Source organism: Euprymna scolopes, chromosome 22 (genome assembly GCF_053919585.1).
Source record: "Euprymna scolopes isolate OS-2025 chromosome 22, ASM5391958v1, whole genome shotgun sequence".
Classification (NCBI taxonomy): Eukaryota; Metazoa; Mollusca; class Cephalopoda; order Sepiida; family Sepiolidae; genus Euprymna; species Euprymna scolopes.
The window spans coordinates 77,651,137-77,675,085 of record NC_136503.1 but is presented as its reverse complement, the minus strand read 5'-3'; the positions used below and the strand labels follow the sequence as shown (position 1 = coordinate 77,675,085).

Here is a 23,949-nt window from a genome sequence, read left to right as displayed (position 1 = left end):
GTGGGAATTATTGATAGTGGTTTCAACTAGACGAGTGCTTTTCGCGAAAGTTTAGCAAGCGGTGACCATAGATTGAAACTCAAGGGAGCACTCGCTATGAAAATAATGATAAAGCAGCGACAGGCTCGCATCATTTCTTCTGTGAGAAAGAGGTTGCAGGCAAGAGAAAAGGACATCCCCCACTAGACTACGATGTCTATTTTGAACTTTGTCAAGGCGGAGTAAGGTTCTTCTAGTAGCTCCTGTTCAGATGTGGCAACAGTGCTCCATGCTAGCACGTCGTCGTGAATTATTGTTCATGCCAAATCTGGACTAGTTCATCTATCATTAGATTCTCCCTCTTTGGCAAGGTTTAAAAAAAAAGCAATCTCAAATCTAATAGGTTCTGCGTCAAATTTCAACCCCTGTCCCAACGCCGTAATATTGTATCCCTGTTTGCTCTACAAGTACGTCATAGGAATTAGCTTTGAGAAACTGATTGCACTTTATCCCCCAACATACTTGCTCTCGACAACCCCATCATCATGCAGAAGTTTAAATTTGATTTGAACGAACATCTCGTTCACCTTCTCGCATGGTTCTCAGTAAACATGGGCCCAAAATAGCAGCTGCTTCAGTCCAAGTGGCAATATGCCCTGTCTGGGGTGATTGAGAGTAAAAAAATAATTTTCCATTCCTCAACCTCGAAATAATCATTTCAAAGCGAAATCTTTTTCAATTTGTTAAAAAAAAAGAAGCATATTAAAATCACTGACGTCGAAGTTCAGAAATGAAATCTATCAATCTATCTATTTATCTCTCTATCAATCTATCTAATATTATATAAAAGTACTTTGTATGTATGTGTATGTATGTGTGTGTGCGTGTGTGCGTGTGTGTGTGAAAGTTCGTTCCCCATGGACTCCAAAATGGCTGGATCGATTTTTTGTGAAATTTCACAAAAATGTACTTTATGTATCTGGCAGTATTCTCTGATTGGTTTTGTATCGGAATGTATTGGTTAAGTATCGATAATCGATTATTGAAAAATCCGATGAAAGAAGGAACAGGCGATTTTGAATATAGTTACCACCTTATACAGCCTAACATCACAAGTGCATTTGAGAAGTGTTATTACCACACAACAGAAAGGCCCGGCATATAAAATCAACAGCATTTAAGTTTAAAATGCAAAATTCGAGTAGACTTCAGTTGTGCTCTTAACAGAAACAATCATTCGAACGTGCCCCTTTTATATCAAAGAACATGTTGTTGATTTTATATGTCTGGTCTTACTGGTTGTGCGATAATAAATTAAGTTTAAAATTTAAAAAAAAAAGTCTAGTATCATGGGGCAATTGTGCTTCAAACGGAAACATTCATTTGATGAGCTCCTGTCATATTCAAGAACTAACTCGATTTTATTGTCGAGCCTTTCAGTTTGTGCGATAATAAAACTTCTCAGATGCACTTGCGATGTTAGGCTGTGTAAGGTGTTAACTTGTGTGAAAATCGCCGGTTCCTTCTTTTATCAGATTATTTCGATTATCAATACTTATCGAAGACATTTTGATACAAAACCTATCTAAGAATACTGCCAGACATATAAAGTAATTTCGCGTAAAATTCCATAAAAATTGCCGAGCCGTTTTCGAGTTCATAGGGAACTCTCTCTCTCTCCCTCTCTCTCTCTCTCTCTCTCACACACACACACACACACACACACACACACACACACACACACACACACATATATATATATAAATTTCCTTTTATGTAATAGAGATACATCTAGATGACTTTTAATCGAAGTATTAGACATCTTACCTGTACTTTTCAACGTACGAGTCCAGTTAGCAATCCTTGGTAGCAATAATAATGCGCTTATATGTAATTCCACTTTTGAAACAGTTTATTAACTTCGCGAAATCGCAAGTCCGCCTAGCGAAAACAATGTTCATCGGTTTCTTATTACACGTAATGATTCATATATATACATATATTTATACATATATAGAGATAGATATATATGAATCAATTTTTTTTTTTTAGATTTATATTTTTATATTACAAAAAAAAAGCGTGCTAGAAGTTTCTCGGTGTTTTTTTTTTTTTTTCTTGAAATTCTTTGAATCTTGTGTCAAAGAATACGGACCATATTACGTCAGTCTTTTTCGACATTGAGTTTCACCATTATTTGAAATATTTTTTATCGGTGTTCAGCTCAACTTTTTTTTTTTTTTAAAGATTTGTTTGATCAATGAAAAGTCTTAATGTATCAATATTTGATCGCTGGAATATATAAAAAGTAATTCATACAAATTGGATTTACTAGAAATGTATTTATATACAGGGTGGGAGAAGAAGTTTCTTGAATTCTTGAGTTTTCCCGGGGAACGCTAATACGAAATAGAACGGAATAAAAAAAAAAAAAAAAAAAAAAAAAAAAAAAAACAGCCGAATGATTCCGTAATAAAAAAAAAATGAGCACAGAATACAATTTAGATGTAATTTATATATATATAAAAAAGAATAATTCAATTTTAATGACTCTTTAAGTAAATGATGGTATTCTAATTGTAAGTGGCTCCTTTTTAGATGACGGCAGCCATTAGTGTGTCAGATCCCGTCGGGCACTATATATATGAGAGAGAGAGAGAGAGAGAGAGAGAGAGAGAGAGAGAGAGAGAGGGAGAGAGAGCGAGAGAGAGAGGGGGTTATAAATGTTAGTCAAAACGAAAACAAATATTCCAATTTCGCATTACTTCATACAGCCTACGTTTCGATCAACGAGTTTTTCTTCAGGACTCTCCTTATGTGCCGTGAGCCAACATTCATGAATACTGAAAAAATACAAATATAAATATTATTCTTATTTACTTGCCTCTCCACGGGAGCAAGGTTAGACACGAGGCCACTTTTTGAATTACAGAAGATCCAGTTCCCTAACCCACAAAATGGGGCACTCTGAATTGGGACAAAAATTTAAAAAAAAAAAAAAAAATCTTGAATTTAGAAGGATTTCTCTATCACGGATCGAAGATAGAATACGTTAAGTGCAGCATCACAACAGGTACTACACTCTGTTTCTAGCCAAAAATGTTATTTAAAGTTTTTTTTTCATATGTGTATATATTTTTTTTAATTATATAGATCGAATAATCTATAATTCTTTATCATATTATATTTAAAAATAAAATATGATAAATGGTTTCATTTCTTCACGGGAATCTATTTACTTTCCTCCCTACGAGGGCAGAATAAGTTGGGAGTCTTATAAAAGTTTCACTCTAAATTTACATTGAAACAAAAATAAAATAAAAAAAATGATGCGAAAATTTAGTTAATAAAAAATATATTTCTTAACTAAAATCAGAAATGAAGTTAACATTGAATTTTCGTTTTCCTTTTGGGGAGTTTTGTGTATAGTTTTTGTTTTTAGGTTAGGGTTAGATCAATTTTAAAGAGTTCCTTTTGCGTTTTTGTGTCTTTTTCTTTCTTTTTGCTTTCTTTTTTTGATGTTGTACGAAAGTGAAATTATTTACAATTGTTTTTTTTTTTGTTGTATTCTGTACGTTTGCCTCTATTCCCGTCGATTTCCTATGGTTGTGTCCATGTTTATGTTCCGTCCGTCGGTGTCGTCAGCGAAAGAGTTTCTTCCACGACGAATGACGAACAATTCGCGTCTGACGAAAATCGACAAAAAGAAAAAAATCTGTTGAGCTCATTTGTTGCTTTTATTGTTGGGCTTTTGTTTTCAAAATCGCCTAAAGTTAACTGGTTAAACCCGTCTTTACTGGGAAGTGGGATACCAGCGTGAGAGTGACAAAAATAATTAAAAAAAAAAAAAAAGGGAGAAAGTGTGTGTGTGTGTGTGTGTGTGTGTGTGTGTGTGTGTGTGTGTGTGTGTGTGTGTGTGGCGGAAAAAGAGGATAAACAAGGGTGCATATGAGTATGCGTGTGTATATGCACATTGTGGGCGAAAAAGAAGAGGAAAAGAGAAACAGAGAAAAAAGAAAAAAAGAAAGAGAGAAAGGTTTGCATGTGCGTGTTTGGGCGCGTGAAGGAGAAAGGGAGAGGGGATTAAAATCTGCGTATGGATGTGCGTGCGAATTGGCATATAGATGTATCAGAAAGGTCGCAAAAAAGTCTACGCAAAACAAGAGAGAGAGAGAGAGAGAGAGAGAGAGAAAGAATAATAAAATATATAACATTTCCAAAGTTACACAAACACGAGAAAAATCGCAATTGTAACGGCATCCGTTAAATTTTCAATTCTCTCATACATGCGTGTTTGACGGAAGGCAGGTTTAATGAGTCCTCGGGAAAGGAGGCATCCAAGGTCATAATACGCTTATCATTGATGGGTATTTTTTATAAACTCATATGAACTCACATAAATGACTGTCAACAATTTCACGAGGCGTTCTACAGTGGCGTTTATTCCACATTTTTGAAACCCCCTATCTGTTTTTTTTTTTTTTTGCCTAAACAGAAGTTTAGATATAATCTGAACACATCTCGGTGCTCAACTCCCTACTTATAGTGTCCCTTTAGGCATCGTCCCCTATTAACAATAACCTTTAAACTCCAGTGGCTTTTTGCCCTGCTAAGTGGAGAAACTATTAAAATAAAAATTTTCAACTAACGTAAGAAAAATCCAAATTTAATATTGCGCCCAAATATCGACCTTGACTGAACTTTTTTAAAATCACTGTAAAGGTCATATGGAATGCGGTACTTAATTGGCCAGTTGACTTAATTGGCTACGATTAACAAAACCGAAATTATAATTAAAAGTGCGACCATGATCATGACCTTGACATTGTACTAAGATATCTCAAAAATAAATCACTTTAGACCATGACCAATATTTTGGCCAAGGTTGGTAACGATTGGTCAAGCGATGTAGACGCTAAGCTGTAAACAAACAAACAAACAGACAATCAAATCGCTTTACAAACTCAATTGAAACAACCTCGATGGCAGAAATAAAAAATAAGAAATGAAATTGGTTAGTCAGAATCAAAGATTGTTTTGTCAGCTTAAATGCTATTTTGGTCTAATTTTTAAACCTCAAACGACATAATTTTATACATTAGATAACCACATTTGTAGGTCTTTTGATACAAAAGAAAAGTAAGTATCTACAATATGTTCTAGTGATTTATTTCGTATTGTTTGCCCTTGGTTTCAAAAATGTGTAATTTCCCTTTGCCAGGGGCAGATAACAAACGACAAAGAAAATCCGCCGTAACGAAAAACTCTTTTTTCTTATTCAAACTTTTTTCAGGCTACTTGATAGGGGATTAGTTTGTTGCCCTATTTTACTTTTTTCTTCTGTTATAAGTTTGGCTTAAGGGGTTGCAGTTAAGTGAATCCGTTTCTAAAATGTCTGTTTTCTTGGCGCTTTGTTAAAACCTGTGATTATTGCGACACCTGTAAAAATATGCTTCAACACTGTCAGATTAGCAATTGGCTTGTTTTAAGTAGAGGTGGAGACGAAGCCGGTCGCTTTTATAGCTGAGACAAAACCACGTGTTATCTCGCTCGATAATAGGCGCCAACACCAACGTTGTGTGTTGTGGATTTCTCTTCAGTTGCCTTCTTTTCTGGAGCTAGCCGTGTCGTCGTCTCCCAGACTGGCTCAGAAGTATGATAAAAAATAAATAAAAAAAAAACACAAGCCGCGACGCATTCTCTAAATATCAGTTATAATCTGGGTCCTTGTTTGTCGCTATCATGTGAAACTATCCTCTAAGCGGTAATGTTCGTATTGTAGATTTCCTGCCGAGGCCAAGTTCGTTAGTTAATAACATTAACTCCCAAACCTCTCTTGACCTGATCCAAGCTACGATGTGCTTTTGACTGTGTAAAGCTCGGAAATTTCCGACTGTCCTGAACTGGACTGTAAAACGTCGCGAACATTAAACTAGACACAAACCGCTCCGAACCGCCGTTAAACGGTCGCAAAACCCAACAACGCTTCCAAAACTTACACTAAAATATATCGACCGTCTACGTTCCAATTATCACCACATCTTGACCAACCCAACCTGAGCTCTCCTTTGTCTGCGTTAGTGAACAGCCTCCTATGCCTTTTTTCTACTGATAAACCTATTTCTTCTTTTTTTTGTTGTTATATCCCTTTCCTCTTTTTTTAACTTCCCAACAATTGGTGTGTGGGGGGGGGGCAACGGAGATAGTGTCACAAAATCGCTCAGGTCACTAAGTATCTATTGAAAACGATTGAAAATTCGTTTATTTTATGTTTTACGGCATATCGACCCTTTTATGCTATCTAGTACTAAGACGCAGTACGTATTGTAAATGCATAGATTTAAATTCTGTTTTAATACATATCAACTATTTTTTATTACTATTTTATGCTGGAATTAATATACCCATATTCACCTAGACACACTGGTTCTCATTAGATCATCAAAGTTAAGCAACGCTGAGCCGAGATTATACTAAATGGGTTACCATTTACGAATATCAGGTGTTTTATTTGGGAAAGCTCTTTGCCTATTCCACCATTGTTTCCAGCCGTCTCAAACTTTTCCCCAAACAATACCGGTTCAGTAGAGGTGTGGTTGGGAATTATGAAAGCCTTATTCCATAATAAAATCCCTGCGCAGGTCACAGGTACACGGGTAATCCACTGTTTCCCGAGACTGAAAAGATACCTGATCCATGTTGGAAAACGATGCCGACTGTTAATTAACAATCAATTGGTTTAAGATTTATTTACGATGTATCAACAATTTTCAGAGTATTTAGTGTTGACATGCGATATATATTGTTCTAACCTTTCCATCCACAACGCCGACATAGAAAAGGTGTGGTTGGAGATTGCGCAACTCTTGCCACAAAATTTCCATGCGCATAGTGTGTATCCATAGTCTGTCAAGACTGAAAGAAGTCACACACACACACACACACACACACACACATATATATATGCATACGTATGGCACACACAATATGTATGCATAAATACGCACACACACACATGTGTGTGTGTGTGTGTGTGCGTATTTATGCATGTATATTTTTTTTTCAGAATTTGAGAAAATATATATTATTTCCACAGCCCCACAACGTTGTAGCTGAAAAGAGCCAAGAAAGCCAACAAACCGAAAGTTCAAGACTCGAGTTTCGTCTCATTTCAGCTCATCAGTTAGATTTTAACTCCGAGTCTCCTGCATGCTAGACGAACACTCTACCAACTGAGCAAACACGCCACCGATATATATATATATATATATATATATATATATATATATATATATATATATATATATATATGTGTGTGTGTGTGTGTGTGTGTGTGTGTGTACCTCTATATATATGCGTATAGATATATGTACATACACTCACGGATATATACATGTGTGTGTGTGTGTGTATACCTCTATATATATGCGTATAGATATATGTACATACACTCACGGATATATACATAATTTATGGTTGTATAATTTTAGTTTTCTGGGTGTAAATCCACTGAAACTCTTGTGTATATACAAAAAGTGCTCTATAAACAAATAGAGGGAATTCATAATACGTTTATGCATACAAATATTATTGTCTACGCGTATGTGCATACATGTTTCTGCACTGGTTCTTCTCAGAGATACTGCGTTTTCACGCAATATTTCTGTAAAGAGGCACTGAAGAAACACACACACACACACACACACACACACACACACACACACACACACACACAGACACACACACACACACACATAATGCCGGGTGTACCAAATTGGTAAAAAGGAAATTTTTAAAAATTATTCTCTACTTGCATTGAGGTAAAATGCACTTTCATATAAATAATTGAATTCATTCAAAAAGTATCGCAAAACAAACAAATAAATAGTATCTGTCTTTCTGTCTGTCTATCTGTCTCTCTCTCTCTCTATCTCACACACACACACACACACACATATATATATATAGGTATATTTATCTCTCTCTCTCTCTCTCTCTCTCTATATATATATATATATATATATATATATATATAGAGAGAGAGAGAGAGAGATGCCTCTATATCTATATCTATGTAGATCTCTCTCTCTCTCTCTCTCTCTCTCTCTCTCTCTATATATATATATATATATATATATATATATATATATATATAGATACGTTTATGTTATATATATATATATATATTGCATACACGCATAATTTCCAAGTTCATTTAATTCTGACGCAAAGGTGAATGTCATTAAAACCAGTCTTGTCCACTGTCTGAAAACACGATACACAGGCAGCAACATCAAACACTACTGAACACACAATCTAACACAGCCACAGCAGGACAAACATGTCTACACTCTGCAGAATAAATAATTGTTCTCACATTAAATGTTCTAACATACACTCAGCTCTCATTCACTACGTTTTATTCTGCTTATTCTTATAATATCTCTATATCTATAAACGTGAAATTATCTCTGTGTGTCAGCGTGTGTACATTTCCCTACCAAACTACTCTGTCAATTTTCAGTTTACAGACTCAAAATTTGACATAAAGGGTATTGAGATTTGGGAAAATCTTTTTAATCGGGTTTCGGACAGATATTTGGCTGTCAAGTAGTCAAAGTTCAACGATTTGACCTTTGAGTACTCAACCAAACTCTTCCGCCAATTTTGGGTCTAAACACTTGAAATGTTTGATGTAAGTTACTTAGACATGGATCAAATATTTTAATTTGATTTGAGCCCCAAATTAATAAATGTTAAGGGGGTCAAAATTTACAAAAATTGACCTCTGCTGTCTCTACCAAATTATTCAGCCAATTTTTGGTCTAAATATTTGAAATTTGACATAAAGTATAATCAGACATAGGGCAAGCTTTTTAATTGTTTTTTTTTTTGCCCAAAATTTGGCTGCCAAGGAGTCAAAATACCAAAGATTTGACCTTTGCGATCTCTAGCAAACTATTCAACCAATTTTGAGTCTAAAAATGTTGTAAATATTACATAAAGTTTATTTCAACATGCAGCAATCTTTTTAATCGGTTTTGGGGCGAAAATTTGACTGCCAAAAGCTCAAAGTTGAAAGAATTTACCTTTGCAGACTCCACCAAGCTTCTCCGCCAATTTTTGGTTCAAACACTTGAATTTAGATATAGATTACCTGAACACTAGTCAAACTTTTTAATATATGTATACATATGTTGATTGAGATTTTCGGACTGACTTCCTTATCTTGGTTGTTATAGTCACAACGTTTCGGCCGTTTTGTCCTCCGGCCTTTCCACATATTCAAAAAAATACAGACAATGTATACATATGCATATAAAGTTATGGACAGTATATAGGGCACGAGCAAAGTCGGGCTGAACTTCTAGTAATATAATACAGAGTGGTCGCTAGAAAAGCGGGAAATTTGAAGGTCAGCTTAGATTATGAATAAAATGCGTGATTGCTATCTTTTATTAATTTATTTTTATTTCGGACTATTATCCTCATCTTTATTAGTTGTTGTCATCTTTATTGGTTGCTGTTTTTCACGACGTTTCGGCCAACTATTCCTCTGGCCTTCGTCAGGTGGTAACCGCGACGGATAGGAACTTCGAATTTCGTAACTGCATTCTCAGAAATTACTGCCATCCGTATTTGTTGTCGTCTCACAACGTTTTGGCCAAGTAAACCTCTGGCACGCTCTGGGTAGGATTGAAACCGCTATCTTCAGACAATGTCTATCTGAAACCGTAGAGATTCAACGTCTCTATCAACTGCGCCACGGGTCCCGAAAATATATAATGCTCATCTCAAAAATGAATTCTAATTAAGGAATAATATATATGCTATTTTTTAATTCGTTCATTTGTTGGTTTTCTAGGTTAAGACGCTGCAGTGAAGTGCATCGACGACATTTTGACTACCTATAATATAACATTTGTCTTTGAAAAACTTTATTAAAATTATTCTTTGTAAAAATAGATCGTTGTTTGACAAATTTCCCGCTTTTCTAGCGACCACCCTGTATAATAGTTGTTAATAAAACTTGTGGCTTTCTCACTCTTTTTGACTTTGCTATTCTCTCTACAAATACCCAACTAAAATTATATGTAATAAAGAACTGATTAATTGGCTTAGTTTTACGGCATATCAACCCTATCATCACTTCGTACATTTCTCAATATTATTAGTACTTAGAAAACTGGCACTAACAAAGACACATGACATAATTGATAAAAGTCCAATCACTTCTAAGAGACATTTCCATTGCGAATGAAGGATCAATCCTTACTACAAGCGAAACTAATAAAGAACAAAATAAAAATTTATTGTGCAAAATTTTTGCTCGCCTGCTGATGGAACGAAAATAATCTACTCCCATGGATGAAATAAACGGGTTATGTTCGAAGTTTTATATAGATTCCCGAGTTCGACGTAAATATTCCAGAGTTTTACAAAATACGCACAAAGAAAATCGGAGGTTACATCGACCGAAACATCGTGAGAATGACATCCAATATTATCGTAGTAGTTCGAATAATTCAAATAAAGATTTTTAAGAGGTATATATATATATATATATATATATTCATGATATTCTCAAATTTTGTTATTTATTTTTTATATGAATACTGTAATACCTTTAACGGTGTCACGGTTTCCAGAAGAAGGTGATAACATACAACGAATATTAGATTAGTATATACACATGCTAATTTAATGTTCGTAATATCATATCGTTTTTAAACTCGAATCATGTCGAAATATTTCTACTACTTTTGGGCATGCGCAAATTCATTCATAGTTTAAAGTGATTTGGTTTAAATCTTTCTTATCTATATATCGATAGCTCAAATGATAGGGAACGCGGCTGGAGCGCTATATGTTTTGGTGTCGATTCTAGCTGATGCCACCTAATTAATTTTTTTAATCTTTCGACATGGCTACTATATTTGGTACAATATAATATTCAATAGAGAACTGGTTCTGTAATAATAAATACGAAATCTGCACGAATTAAAATAGATTTAAATTCAACCCAGTTTGACACGATCATTAAAAACGTGTTCAAACCTACTTACTTACATAAGGAATTTGTCATGTTGACGATTCGCGCATTGGCAGTCGTGAAAAGTTTACAAACAGATAAAAAATCCAATGACCCCCCCAATTCCAATTTTTCCATTTGAACCCTTTAGCAATCCTGTTTTCCGAATAAAAACCAATTAAAAATTTTTTTCCACGTCTTTGAATACCCTATATACCACTTTTCAAGTAAATAAAAGTGGATACAAAATTTGTTGATTATACAGGCGTAGTGTTCCTATTTACTTGCCTCCCCACGAGGGCAGAGTTGGACGCAAGGTTGGTTTTTAATCTGGGGAAAATCCAGCTCTGAAAAAAGGGGTACTCTAGGTAGGACCAAAAATTAAAAAAAAATGTCTCAGTCATGAAGGACCCCATCCGAGGAGAGAAAAGGGCGAAGGGCAACATCAGAACAAATACTACACTGTGATCTTGGCCCGAAAGTGCAGTGTTATTCACACACACACACACACACACGCGCGCACACACACACATGCACGCACACATACACATTCCCACTTTTATAGATACATAGGTTAACCCTGAGAAGTCAGCTTATTGTGGGGAGAGAAAACGTCTAAGAGAAAAATGTAAAATACACTTGATACAGAAGGTACATACAGCGCCTAGCCCTCCCAAATGGTCACCCATCTGGTACTGGCCAGGCTAAACGTTGCTTAACTTCGTTAATCTGGCGAGAACCGGTGTGTCAACGTGATTATGCCGTACAGTGGTTACAATTAGATGAGTGTTTTTTTTGGGGGGGGGGGGAAGTTTGGCAAGCAGGGTCATGGATTGGAGCTCAGACAAGCACTTGCCATGAAAATAGCGATAGACCAGAGACAGGCTCGTAACGACTGTTGCATTTGCGGTAAATTTGGAATTGAAATTCCAATCTTTTTTTTGTATGTGTGTGTGTGTGTTTGTGTGTGTGAGCGCGCGCGTGTGTGGCTTAATAAGGGAGGAAACCTGTTGAACAAGATTGAAGAGAGTTTCCCTTTTTTTTATAACGTTATTTGAACTTTGAATCACATTTTCTTTTCATCTCGTGAATTGACTGCAAATAATAACCATCAGCGGCTTTCTTCGTTTAATTTTCCAAACTCTTTTTCTTTATTCGTGTCGTCCAGTTTGAAAGCGAGTCAGCGGTTGCTGACCAAACTGGTTATAATTTCAAAAGGACTATTTTAATACAATGTCATAAAACAAGACAACAACAAAAAAGATAAACGAATCTTTTTTTTCTTTTTTTTCTTTCTTTTTTTTGGCACTCATTCTATCGTCCGTGCGGTTTACGGAAAACACCGAAATGTGTCGAAGGAAAGTTTCGTGAATTTTTTTTTTTTTTTCTTAAACGCTAGCCAATTTTGCAATGTAAATATATATCATATCTGTCAGTACAAAGCTAATTCAATGAAAAATTAATTGAAACATGAAAAACTATTTAATTGATAAATGAAATCAATATTTCAGAATAATTATTGAACTATATTTATAGAAGTTTAAAAAAAATTAAGATTCAAATATTGCATCATGAAATACAAGTATTTTAACGGTGGATGCTCCGACGAACTACAAACCCTTGTACCCCGTCGACATAAATATCCCCGACAAACAGCAAAGTTCCACCCATACAGAGAAGAGATCAAACGTTGTTAAAAATATTATTCAAGATAAATATTTTTCAGACATGAAGCAACCAATGAATGTTAATAAGGTTCATCCAAGGGTGCTCAATACCGAAGTAGAGTAAAACAAACTTTTTATTTGTTTTACAAAAGCATTCATATGTCGCTACACATTCATGATCATGTTTCGGTGAGCTAGTTATAAGTAGCTAGTGACCTCTTCAGACGATATTGCTCATCTAGTTACAAGTAACTAGATGGCCGAAACATGCCCATGAATGTGTAGCGACGTATAAATGCTTATAAAAACTCTCTCTCTCTCTCTCTCTCTCTCTCTCTCTCTATATATATATATATATATATATATATATATATATATACACTTGAGTTGGAACAGATACATCAAGACATTGCGAAGGCTGCTGCAAAGAAGGTAGGCTCTCTCTACCGTGCTAGAAAGTTACTTATGCCTCAAAGTATCGTGTACCTCTCCAAGGCCACCATTCACCCATGTATGGAGTATTGCTTTCACATTTGGGCTGGTGCATTTGCTACGAGTCTCTCACTCCTAGACAAGGTTCAAAAGAGAGTTGCCAACCTGATAGAACTGTCATATAAACTTCAACCTCTGTCCCATCGACGAAATGTTGCATCCCTTTGCCAGTTCTACAAATATTTTAATGGTAGATACTCCGACGAGACGATAACGTCTTGTTTTATGAAAGGTTCCTTTATACTGCGAAGGGGGGGGGATCTTGTCACTCGGATTTAGAGTTTGTGATAGGATAAATATTTTAAAAATCGTTTCAACATTTAAACGTTCACCTGAGAAGGTAATTTGGGTTGCTTGTTTCATCAAAATTTAGTTTTGAAAATTCAAAAAAATTATTAAACAGTTTGAACACGGTAAAATTATACAAGTCGGTAGATAATTTATTTTACAAAGAAATCACCTCTTATCAATGTCTGAAGGCGATTTGGTGGATAAGGGTTAATGAGTGTACTTATTTACAATGCCTCCCCACGGGACAGAGTTAGACACCAGGGTCGTTTTTTTTAACGTGGAGAAAAGGTACAACAATAAAAATTGTCTCCACTGAAAGAGAACGAGAAATGGAAGTGCCGCATCGGAAGAACAGATACCACACTTTGATCTTGGCCAAAAGGCCAAAAAGTCAGTAACACAATATATACGGCATAACCGTATTCACATACCGGTTCCCATCAGATCACTGAAGTTAAGCAACATTGAACCTGATCATTACTAAAATGGGTGACCAATTTGGAAATTCCAAGCGCTGTATGTAGGAGGACGTCGACACCTCCGTGCAAGATTTGCAAAAACCTAACATCGTCATCTCCCCTTACAGGGATATACATGCGACTAGGGACCGCTCGTGAATTTCATATTCTCATGAAACTTTCTCCTTTGGAGGAAGTCAGTTAAACCCGAATAGGGTTAGTGCTGACGCAAGAAGTAAGATGATAGTGTCATGATCAGTAGTGGTGGAAATTGAGTAGAATTTGATTATTTAAGAGTACACCTTAACAAGAACTCGTTTACGTTGGACTTGAAGATTATCATGTTTTAGTCAGTTGGAAAGTATGCAGCGGAGCACAGTTCAGCAAGTGGGCAGTTCTAGGAAAGAAGCTTTGTTCATGGAATTCACGTTTACCTTTAAGCAGAAATATAGATTGGGGGAAATTGTTGATAGTGGTTGTAGCTAAACGAGTATGAATGCTTTGCAGGGGGAGACGATAGATTGAAGCTAAGTTGAGCACTTGACATGAAAATAACGAAAAAGTAGAGATAGACTTGCAACGGCTCTTTTGGGAGAAATTGGTTGCAGGGAGAAGAAGATGACATCGACTACTAGGTTTCGAAACTGGTTTTGAACCCTGTTTAGTAAAAATTATTTTTGCGATGTTAATTATTAATTTTTTTTTTTTTTTATTAATATTCAATTAATTTGTTGTTATACTCTAACACAGTGCATATGAGCAGGTCGGAAAGTACCAGCATCAACGAAGGGTGGCTAGCTGCGAAGAGATTAGCAGTAGCAGTAGCTGAAAAAGGAAAATTAGGAAGTGTGCGCGAGAAGAAAAAAGGGAAATAAAGGAAAAAAGGCATTATGTGCTCGAGGAGAAACAAAGTTGGCGCTGAATGAGATGGACGTGGAAAGCGAAGATGAAAATGGGCCGGTTGTGCCTAGCATGCAGGCGGAAGAAAGAGAAACGCGTTCCATGCTAAAATGGACGGCTGGTGCCGAAAGTAACAGGAATAATAAAAAAAAAAAAAACCTTTTGTAATAAAAAAAAATGCCGGCCCGGATTTTATTTATTTATTTCCAGCTTCATTTTTATGAATTACTAAAAGTAAAGTGTAATGCCAGCAGCGTTACAATACATTAAAACCAAATGCCATTCTAAAGGTCAGAACGAAGGAAATGTTATTGAAAGCTTAAATGTGACAGATCAACGAATCAACGATAAGTCTCATTTATAAAGATGCTCAGACGAATCCCTAAGATGCGTCCATTCGTAAAAATATTTTTTTTCTTACTTTCAAGTCCACCGCGTATGAAAGCCAAGAGCCCTTTAAAGATAAGAGCTAATGAGACAAGAATAAACGAAAGATGAGTAACACTATGTGAGTACTAACATTGATTAACGGTGTAAACTTCGTTTAATTACTCTGGGGCCTATTTTAATATCGGATTTGAAATCGATTAATTTGTAATCAGCAAAGAAGCAGTTGAGCGATAATGTGTCCTACAGATGGCAAGTTCTTTGTAAAGATGTTCTTAACATGAGTCTAGGCATATGGAAAGAGATTTTTTTTTTTGGTCTAAGAAGGCCACTCCTTGTTGTGAACAAAAAACTGGAGTTCAGTCGACCACCTTCCATGGAAATAAGAATAGAAATAGTTAGACGCTAACAGCATCTCTTTTATGAAAAATGGTTTATAAAGAAGAGACCATTTCTCATTAGATATCCAAGTGGGTTTTGTACCTAGTAAAGATACGAAAAAGTGCTCTGTGCAGCATCGCCCCAGATGTGGCAGCAATTGTCTATCTTTGGGCATATCTGACTCATATACGTAGAAGATTGCATCTGGAGTCAGGCACCTTCTGAAGTGATAGAAAGTTTCAACTATTATCCCAGCGGTTTTAGCACGATTGGATGAAATTCTTTCATTTTAGATCTGAAGTGACCGTGCTTCCTAACCCTACCTCTAACCCTAACCTCAGTTCTAAGATGTTATCCAAACAAGGGTCCTCTTCAATTCAACTAAAATGATATTTCCGGGTTAAGAGTGACAGACATGCCGAATAAGAGAACCTCTTAATTAGCAAAGTTTTTTCTTTGTTTTTTTTGTTGTTGTTTGTTTGCTTGCTTGTTTTTTTTTTTTGTTTTGTTTTGTTTCTTGCATTTAAGGTTAGATACGTCCATTTCACTCAAACGTAAATGAAAGAAAATTCTATTTCAAGCCGAAAACGGAACGACTGACAGCCTGACCGACAGAGCCTCTTATAGAGATGAGTCGACGCATCCTATAAATGAGTCGCAATTCACCTGGGAACGTTTTTTTTTTTTTTTTTTTTTTGCGTGAAATCGTCCGTCATCAGCTGATATCGAACGAGCTGGAAACCATTCCAAATATGTCGACTTGGTATCGCTGAGGGACAATATGACCGTTTGCTTTTTGTCACTTGACAAGAGCTCAACTTTTGCTGTGACGCAGTTGACAAGAAACAAATAAAACCAAATAGAAAACGCAGCCATTTTTTCTCTTCCACCTTCTTTTTCTTCTTTTCTCTCTCTCTCTCTCTCTCTCTCTCTTTCTTTTTTTATTTTCATTTTTTTTTCCTTTATTTTAACTTGACACCTCACGAGAGCTAAATGAAACTCAAGGTCGGGTTAATTTGGTGAAATCAAGCCTCCAATGAAGGCCATTCTCGATTTCAGGCAATGGTATAAAAAAATAGACTTTTTAATCCGTTAGAAACTGACAAAAGTTATAGTCCGTTTACTTAGAATAAGTTTTTTTAAAATATAAAATTGATGATTAAATATGATTTAATTTTGCCCATTTTTGCATTAAATACTAATCTCTATTAATGTCTATTCACCCCTTACTCTGCATCGAACTGATACCAAAATACTTAGTTCGCTGTAGCTAATCATTACACGGGTCTGTACAATATTTCTGTCAGATCAACCTAGTAGTTCCCGAGAAAACATCTAGACTAAATGTGTTATTGTGGTGACTAATCCTTATTAATATCTGCGGACGAATCTAACAGTTACCATAATACTTAGTTCGATGCACCTTATCACAATAAAGCTCCATACAAAATTTCAACTAGGTAGGCACAGTAGTTTCCGAGAAAAAGTCGAACAGCTAGACAGACAGACTAAGAGAAAGAAAAAGAAAATATAGATGTCTTAATCTAACAGGATTCCCTTTCTTTTAGTGAGAACAGAACAGATACTGCACCTTGATATTATTCTGTATAGACATAACGAAAAATATACACTTAGAGAATTTGAATACCTATTGGGCAGAATTTTAATATCTGCTGGAGAGAACTTAAATGCCTACCAGATACCCCCGAATGTCTAAAGTTATTCTCTATAGGGGATTGTCAAAACAACCTAGCATGAGGATACTTCCCCATTCCGGACCAAATATTCACAACATAGTATTCTCAGGCCAAATAAGATCTTCTCAGTATGGCTACCACACAATGGCTTATTCCAGGAATAGTGCATCTTCTCTAAATGATGTTGTTTATAGTACCAACACTAAGCCGGATACTCCACTAGATTAAATGAATTCTTGTTCTGGAATATGGTAAGATCAAGACACCACAAAAGAGAATACTATAATACAGTTAACTGGTTATTTGGGGAGATTAAAATTAATGCTCTTCATTTTTTTTTTACGAACTCAACATTTGTAAGGTAAAGGAAAAATCTTGATTGAATGCTCGATTATCGATATATCTCATATAGAGATCAGATGTTATTCCTAAGAATTGATTTCGGAGAACTTCGATCAACGTCAAATGAAACAGAAGGTATATATAAATGTACATAAGCATGCCACAAGGAGTATACCGAAGAGTATACCTAAGAGGCGCCTTCAATAAGTTTCCAAATTTTTTTTTTTTTAGTATGGGCACTTTTATTTATAGTACATACATGAAACGCTAGTCCCCTTCGAAGTAATCTCCCCCGGCCGCAATGCACTTGTTGTATTGTTCCAACAACTTCTGGAAGGTCTCATGGAAGTCATCCTGTGTGAGTCTGTCAATGACTCTCATCACAGCCTCATTCATCTTCTCAATTGTTTCATAGCAACATCCTCTAAGGTTTTGCTTGAGGTTTGTGAATAACCAAAAGTAACAGGGAGCAAGGTCTGAATTATAGGGAGGGTGAGGAACTGTATTGATGCCCATCTTGGTCAAATAGTTAGTGACAAGGATGGAGGTGTGTACTGGTGCATTCTCACAAATCTTCTGCATCTTCTATTCTTCCCGAATAATTGTGTGTACAGTTCCCACACTGACATCAAACTGTACATTTATAGACACACGACGGTCCTAATCCATGAAATTCTTTATTTGGCGAATCTACTCTGGTGTTCTGACTCTCTTACTCTTCCCGCACCTCTCATAATACCCCATAAACTCTCTGCCTTCCTTGAATCTCTTATGCCACTTACAAACTGATGCTCCATTCATGCAAGATGGTCCAAAAGCAGTCTGAAACATTTCATACTCTTCTTTAGCATTTTTTTTCAAATTAAAACCAGAATTTTATTGCATATCCTTCGTATAAAGTGTCATCACGTCCAGAGTGCATTTCTGAAATTCGCCAGCTATGACTATCAGGCTTTAGTAGTGTGTATGCCAATTCCTGTTGTAGCTGTTCACTTGAACTTGAAATTATAAAGATTAGATAGTCATCCCATTAGATATACAGCAATATAGAGAACGGAAAAGCTTACTATATACGGACCTCCTGTATCTTCGGTCTCTCTGTAAAGGGGTTTATTAGTGTATCTCAGAATGCCCTTGCAAAGGGACATGGATTGATATACAAATGTGAAGATGCTTCTCTCAGGAAGTAAACCCCGACCAAATGCCCCCCCCCAAATATATGAACAAGAAAATTATAAAAAGTAAACACTGGTAGGACGACGCCCAGGATAAAAAGGTCCCCTCGTCATGACTACGCACTGGGCCATACGTGGGAAATAACAGTGCAACTTTTCCCAGTGATACTACTACAGGTAGCAAAACTATGCTGGAGAATCCACCAGACCAGACAAATTCTGATCCTGGACTCTGGCAAAACGAAGCAAAGGCCACAAGAAAACGCAATTATAAAACAGTAAATTGGTCGATTGCGGAAAAGAAAAAAAAAATCCTTCACTGCTTCAAATACTCAAGATTCGAAAAATGGGGTAGGTTCAAGGACAAAATATTCGAGAGCCAAACAATAACATACTAAATTTTCAAGAGTTTTCGACAATTTTAAATGCCTGTAAAAAAAAGTCTGGAAACTTATTGAAGGCACCTTGTAAATACTGTTCCCCTGAGGAGTATGCTAGCCAGCTAATATGAATAGAACGCTTAGAGCTGCTGGTTCTTTATCCATGTTAACTGTCATCACTGACAATGGTTAACGGTTGATTACAATACGCTAGAAATCTCCAAAGGACAATCAAAAATAAACCCAATCTTCTTTGGATTGAAATTGGAGACCAACCGTTCAATCTGTTAACAGAACACACTTCACCTTAGATAAGTTCGTTTGAATGCTCATTAAATGCTTGTAAATCGTTGTTTTTCTTGTCTAAGTAAAAGTGTCCAATTAATGTACACGAGTGTTGTTCCTTTTCTTTAAAAATCTGTCGGATTTCAGCGTTCATCTTCAAGTATGCTTTGTATGTTCCTTTTGGGCGAGAATTCAATACGTATTTTGTGTCACTAAGGTACGAGGTGCCTTCAATAAGTTTCCAGCCTTTTTTCGTATGGGCACTTTTATCGATAGTACATACACGAAACTCTAGTACCCTTCGAAGTAATCCCCTCCTGCTGTAATGCACTTGTACCGTTCTAACAACTTCTGAACCCCTCGCAAGTCCCCTTGTGTGGATGTGTCAATGACCCTCGTCACAGCCTCTTTCATCTCCTCAGTTGTCTCATAACGACAGCCTCTAAGGTTTTCCATGAGCTTAGTGAATAACCAAAAGTCACAGGGAGTAAGGTTTGGATTAAAGGGAGGGTGAGGAACTGTATCGATGCCAATCCTAGTCAAATAGTCTGACAAGGGTGGTGCACCCTTGGGGCTCGTATATAGTAAAGAACAACTGTAGAAAACAAATACAATTGATTCATATATAGTATAATAATGAATTCATAACGGTGATAAAACGTAATTTTTGAAACCCCTAACATTTATATCTTATTAGTTCCCTAGTTACGAAATAAAGAAACTTAACGTCCCTATTACTTGAGACTCACTCTACGGCTGTCCCGCGGCTCCTAATCTCTTTAGATTAACCGTAATCACAACTTCTTTTATCAAACGCTGAGGTAACAGGTGTTATTCATAAATGACTGTGGGAACGGATCAAGGATTAGTAAGCAGATTAAAACTTTCTTTTCTTGATTTACAAGTATAGCCCAAAACGAAATTGAAAGGAGATTTGTTAAATAATTATCTTGGAAAATTAGGTTTTCTTGTTGGGCACTGTCTAGTGAATTCGGGGATGGGGGTTAAAGAACAGAGGTAAGGCAGCAACACTACATTCAGAGATGAGGAGCAGAATAGAACCCGCCACTGCGGATTTAAATGGTGACTGAACAATAACACGTACACATACACGTGCACACATTGACGCAAACATAAAAACACATTAAAATAGAACAGTAATTTTTACTTGTGTAGACTTAAAAAAAAAAAAGACTTCATTATATGACGTAATATAGTTGGGGAATATTTTTTCATTAAATCACCATCATAATAAATGGTTAACCAAGATAACTAATGTAGCTCGTGACAGCAAGACAACTACACACACACACACACACACACACACACACACACACACACACACACACACACATACATATATATATATATATATATATACATATATACACACACACATATATATATATTTCAACTATACACACATATATATATATATTTCAACTATACACACACACACACACATATATATATATATGTATATATATATATATATAGAAATATATTTCCTTATAATATATACCAATCCTTATTTAAGAAGCTCAATGTATTTACAGAGAAATATAGTGAGTAAATGACAAAAAAACTATATTCCAAATTTCATGATGTTGACAATCTTATAATTTATTCCTTTAATTCAGTTGACATTTACAATTCTTGACAGTATCTGTTTCGTAGCGCAAAATCAATCACTTAATTATTATATCAATCAGTGAATCTATTATGCCCTTAACTCATCAGAAGAAATAGCAACAATCAATCCGTAATAAGGAAATAAAGTGTGATTTGACATGATTAAATCTGAAAATTGGAAGAGAAACTGCAAATACCTTTAATATGCTTCCATTACGCCATTTTAAATTCAAAATTAATATTTCGGCGATAGACGCCAGTCTCGGAATATATAAATACGTGTGTGTTTAATACGTGGAGGATAGAGCATTTTACGTAGTAAATTCTACGTAAGAGAGCTCAATTTAATACAGAGCAAAAACAAAAGTTAAAACGTTAGAAATCAAACCAAATTTCTGTCTACACGCATAATTTATTTCACCCACACACCCGCTAAAGCGAGATGAATTTTCCAGACAACACTAATATCTATAACAATTCAAAGTGGCAATGACCAAGGTTCTTTTGTTTCTTTTTTTTTTTTTGTTTTTTTTTTGTTTTGTTTTTTTGACGTGGAGCATGTGGTGCAAGAGGGAAAAAGTGTCCGGTTAAGTTGAATGCATCCAAAAGCAAACTTTTATATTTTCACCAGCATCGTACTGATCCCATCTGGTCTTTATTGAAATAAATGACCCCCTGTTTTAACAAACTTCTTAGGCTGACATTGGCTCGTGCTCTGTAATGGAAAACGTACAACAAATCTTTTGAGGTCGCTGTAATAGTTGTTGGATCATTCCAACCGAGTTCAATTTATGATCCACCGCCGTAAACCGTATTCACAACGAACAATTTTTTTAGCTTAAACCATTGTCAGCAATTTTCCTTTTTCTCTATCTTCGCCCAAAACGAAACGAAAATCCCATGAGTTGAATGTTGAATATTTTGATGCAATTTTCTGAAGAGATTAAATCTCTACGTTATGGTATTTGCAAGTTTTGCTGCGGTCATGCTATGCTATTTTCTTAATGAAGGTTATTTCGAAAACATGCCTGGAAACAAATTTCAAATTTTCACCAGCTATGGGCAAATAGCTTCACTGCGTTGCAGATCCTTTGGAAAGGCAAGACTAAGAGAGTAAACCGCAGCAAAAACAATCCAGTTTGGAGGTCCGATAGCACTGCAACACCTTTCCGGAAACTCCTGCAACTGCGGTGGCTCTGGTCGTATTGGCTTGCCTTTCTGTCAGACTTTGTCTGCAATGTCGAGAGGGGGGGGGGGCTTTGGTAATTGGGCAAACCTAGATATCTTTATTACCCGCGCAGACCTGTATCCTGAGAGCCAATTCCAGCTTCGAACTGTATCGCCACAACAGATGGTGCTTAGCATCAGATGATGCGGAATGTCATTGCCTTATTAGACAGAACGTTTAGCATCATGTATGTAACACAGTTTAATATTCTTATAATAACTTAACATGCGCACACTTGCGTTATAACAGCTTTACGATCGGTCGTAAGGCAATGACGAGATGTATGCATACGCTCCTTTGCGGTGATTTTTTTTACGCAGTTCTTTATCGGTACAAGAGCAAAACACGGCATAAAATGGAGTACTGTTGCCGCATCTAAAAAGGAACTGCTAAAAGTACCAATTTTTGCGTTAACAGGAAACAAAGCAGGCTTCATAATCTAGTGAGTGAAGCCCTCTTCTCAACTATATTTCCACATTCTCGTAAAAGAGACATAACGAGTCTATCTCTGATCTATCGTTATTTTCATGGCAAGATTGAACTAAGCTTCTATCACACTCGTCCAGCTACAACATCTGCCAACAATTTCCCTTGTTATCCATTAGTGCCTAAAGCTAAACGTTAATTTCATGAGCAAAGTTGCTTTCCTAGAATTACCCGTCTGTGGAACACAATATCGCTGGGTTGCTTCTCAGTTAGTTATAACATGGTCGTTTTCGAGTTTAACATGAACAAGTTCCTGCTAGACCGTCTTCTTAAATAAATATACACTACCCAAGTTCCAACATTACAGATTGTTACGGTGTTTTCTCGTAGGCATGTTGACACTCATTAACCATTATCCTCGAATAGCTTTCGTACCTTGATAAGCGATGACACTTCTTCAGTAAAAAAAAAAAAAAGATACGCGGCTAGTATCTAGAGGGTGTGAAGAAAGTTTATTAGATTATTAGGGCTTAGGTACCTAAAAACAACTGCTTTTCAAAAAAAAAAAAAAGATACTTTTAAGGTTCGGCTAAAAAATTAAATTAGCCAATTTGCACTTTATAAACCCTTGTGCTATCTGGTGTTTTGTGTGTGTGTGTGTGTGTGTGTGTGTGTGTGTGTGTGTGTGTGTGTGTGTGTGTGAGTCAGACAGAAATGGTGGAAAACAAGAAGAAAGCAAATAGCGTTCGGATAAAATGAATGGTGGGGGTGGAATGAAAATTCAAATAAAATACGTGTATGAGAAGAAAAACTGAAGAAGGGAGTTTTATATTATTATTTTCTTAATCAGAGTTTAGCTGATCGCAGGATTAATTGGCCCCCCCCCCAGGTTAGATCATGTGACATGGGATTAAAAAAGGGGGAGTGGCTAATTTTAGAGACAAAAAGTAAGAAATGGAAAGAAATTAATCCCAGACTAGAGGGTGAAATAGAAGAAAAAGATGAGAAGAAGAAAAAGAAGAAGAAGAAGAATGAGTATGCGAAATAAAAAGAAAAGAAGAAGGAAGTTATTAAGAAAAAGAAAATAAGAAAATAAGAAGAAGAAAGAAAGGAAGAATGAAGAAGGAAAAGAATATTAAGAAAAAAAAAAGATGGCGTGCGAGAGAAATGAAAGAAACGAAAAAAGAAGAGATTAAA

General features: G+C 36.0%; 1 protein-coding gene across 3 annotated transcripts in view; it reads right to left on the bottom strand.

The window, feature by feature from the left end:
* LOC145243473 (uncharacterized) overlaps positions 1-23,949 on the bottom strand; it is a 397,788-nt gene that overhangs the window by 149,393 nt on the left and 224,446 nt on the right. Inside the window, exon 1 of one of the 3 annotated variants that reach the window (XM_080106410.1) lies at positions 1,807-1,962. The exons of the other annotated variants lie outside the window; for them this stretch is intronic. The gene's annotated coding sequence lies outside the window, so the exon portion shown is untranslated. Of the gene's footprint in view, positions 1-1,806; positions 1,963-23,949 lie in introns of those variants that run through there. 3 annotated transcript variants of the gene reach the window in all.